Source organism: Mustelus asterias, unplaced genomic scaffold (genome assembly GCF_964213995.1).
Source record: "Mustelus asterias unplaced genomic scaffold, sMusAst1.hap1.1 HAP1_SCAFFOLD_35, whole genome shotgun sequence".
NCBI lineage: Eukaryota > Metazoa > Chordata > Chondrichthyes > Carcharhiniformes > Triakidae > Mustelus > Mustelus asterias.
The window spans coordinates 550989-554137 of record NW_027590117.1 but is presented as its reverse complement, the minus strand read 5'-3'; the positions used below and the strand labels follow the sequence as shown (position 1 = coordinate 554137).

The following is a 3149-nucleotide window of genomic DNA, read 5'->3' as shown; positions in this document are numbered from 1 at the left end:
TTCGATTCCCAACCATCGCATTGGTAATTTAGTTAGAACCTTATCGGCGGCCTCTTGTATTTTAAAACGAGTGAACAAAAACAGGGCGAACGCAACATTCGACAGTAATAGATACACTTTTCTTTTTCATTTTCTCTTCGGACGTAATTAGTTTTCACTGAAAAATTATTTAAATAGAAAAAAAAACAAGTCTCTGACCTAATAAATGAATTCAGAGACATAGATACAAAGTAAAAGTTGAGGAACAAATTTCAGCTCACACACTGTGCTCTGTCCAATCCTGGTACTGATGAAGTTAATATCTGCACGTTACTGAGGTGGTTACATTCGTGCGACAAATAAGCAGCTGCGATGGCCGAGTGGTTAAGACGTTGGACTCGAAATCCAGTGGGGTTTCCCCGCGCAGGTTCGAACCCGACTCGCAGCGATTACGGTTGGAAATGTTTGCTTCAGGCACGTACGAAGTCGCCAACTTTCTCTATTAAGTATGTGGATCTCCAACATGCTTTCAGCTGCATGGCTCTGGGCCGGGTGTCGGAAGCTGAGCTTGGAAAGGACACCTGGGCGTCCGCGGGCTGGCATGGATGTGATAGGCTGAATGGGTTCCTCTTGCGCTAATGCCTTTCTCTAGTTTTTTTTCTGCTGTTCCATGAGGAAAATCATAACGTGAGCAGAATGGAAAAAAAATCAGCATCAGGTGCACAAGGACAAAACAAGGTCTCACGTCAGAGGAAGATTCTTATGTCAAGATACACAGAGCTTAAGAAATACATTTAATCAGAATGAATTGAATGAATGTGAATATCAAAATGCTGCTTAGATGATATGTCATCGTGTTCATTCAAACACATTGATACGAGCTGGTCATTACTGGGCGTTAGGTTTTCCTGGCTAAAACGGATTGGGAATGGAAGGAAGAGGTTCACACCTGCACATTGTCAAGGTCAAACTGTGTCTCAGATTGACAGCTCCCAGGACAGGTTTTCCTCTCCTCTCGCTCTGTGCTGTGGATTCTCGGGGATTAGTTGGGGTTTCCCAGCTCAGTAACTGTTAAAGCCTCTGAGGCCGGCAATGCTCACAGTGTCTGTTCCTCAGATTCAGGGGGCTGCAACCAATCAGAGTTGTTCCGGGGATAACCCAGAACTGGTTGAAATGATGATATTGTTCACGAACTGAATTGTATTTGATCAAATGAAGATACAGATTGTGTGCACTCAGTCACGAAACAACAGTATCCCGTCTTCATATAGAGTGGATGAGATGGGGTAGAGGGATAGAAAGAGACAGAGTGAGTTAGGGCAGTGAGACACAGACGGCCAGGTAATAGAATAAAGAACAAAGAACAAAGAACAATACAGCACAGGAACAGGCCCTTCGGTCCTCCAAGCCCGTGCCGCTCCCTGGTCCAAACTAGACCATTCTTTTGTATCCCTCCATTCCCACTCCATTCATGTGGCTATCTCGATAAGTCTTAAACGTTCCCAGTGTGTCCGCCTCCACCACCTTGCCTGGCAGCGCATTCCAGGCCCCCATCACCCTCTGTGTAAAATATGTCCTTCTGATATCTGTGTTAAACCTCCCCCCCTTCACCTTGAACCTATGACCCCTCGTGAACGTCACCACCGACCTGGGGAAAAGCTTCCCACCGTTCACCCTATCTATGCCTTTCATAATTTTATACACCTCTATTAAGTCTCCCCTCATCCTCCGTCTTTCCAGTGAGAACAACCCCAGTTTACCCAATCTCTCCTCAAAACTAAGCCCCTCCATACCAGGCAACATCCTGGTAAACCTCCTCTGTACTCTCTCCAAAGCCTCCACGTCCTTCTGGTAGTAATGTCTCAGTGACAGAATTCCTTGTAAATTCCGGCTTTATCAAGAAAGATTCTCCTGGAGAAACTGAAGCTGCAGTCTCAGCTCTTACTGATATTGTAGCAGAGACACGTTATTAATCCCACACTCAGGAACATTGCTGAATTTTGACAGCAAAGATGGGGAGAGGCAATAGAAACTGAATGGTCCAGTTCTAAACAGTGTGTAGGCCCAGATGGACCTAAGGTTCAGAGAGATCTTTGAAGATGAGAGGACATTTTAAAAGAGACGCCAGGAAAACGAAAGGGATTCTGGGTTTCATAAGTCAAGACACTTTGTATACATAGAATCTCTGAATTGCAGAAGGAAGCCAGTTGACCCATCGAGTCTGCACCGACTCTCTGAAACAGCATCTTTCGCGCAATTTTACCATGGTTAATCCCCCGAACCTCCACATGCTGGGACACTAAGGGGCAATTTAGCATAGCCCATGCACCTAACCAGCACTTCTTTGGACTGTGGGAGGAAACCGGAACCCCCAGAGGAAACCCGCGCAGACACAAGGAGAACGTGCAAGCTCCACACAGACAGGCACCCAAAGCCCGAATTAAACACGTGCAGCATTGCTAACTACTGTGCCACTTTGCCACTCTCTTTAATACATCAAAGCAGGGCAGATATGCTTCATTTTTACATCTTGTGTTACATTAATTGCTAGTAGCGGGATTCGGGGACAGGTATTGGGGATTTGAGGTAACGTGCGGGCACGCGATAGCTGATATGTTCTCTACTTTTCGACTGGAATCTTGAATTCATTGAAACTGTTGTTGTGAAATCTAACTTTGGGGCTCAGCAGGAGGATTAGAAGGACTATTAACTTGAAAAGTCGTTTATTTTACTCAAGAGAGACTCGGAGATCCCATGATCAGAACAGACACACTGACACAGTGAGAATAGCCTGACCCGCCCGCCCCGTTCATACACACTCTCTTACACAATATTCACACCTACACATTCACTGGACAAAACTTTCACCAAATGTAATTTCTCGTCCTTTTGCTCCGGATTCCAGGTGGTGAGTTATAGTTCTTCACCTCAGTAACTGTTCTTCGCCTCAGTTATACTTTGAGGCCCACTTCCTGCAGATTACCTTTGAATTCATTCATGGAATGTGGGCGTCGCTGTCTGGGTCAGCATTTATTGCCCATCCTTAATTGCCCTTGGGAAGGTGGTGGTGAGCTGCCTTCTGGAACCGCTGGAGTACATGTGGTGCAGGACCACATCTGTTCACCAGATTCCGTGGCAAGAGCCAATCATATCTGTTTTTTAAAATTATT

The 3149-nt window shown here is 45.5% G+C and overlaps 1 non-coding gene across 1 annotated transcript; it reads left to right on the top strand.

The window, feature by feature from the left end:
* Positions 1-345: 345 nt before the first annotated feature.
* trnas-cga (transfer RNA serine (anticodon CGA)) lies at positions 346-427 on the top strand. The gene has a single exon. It is a non-coding gene; the product is annotated as a tRNA-Ser (tRNA).
* Positions 428-3149: the final 2722 nt, after the last annotated feature.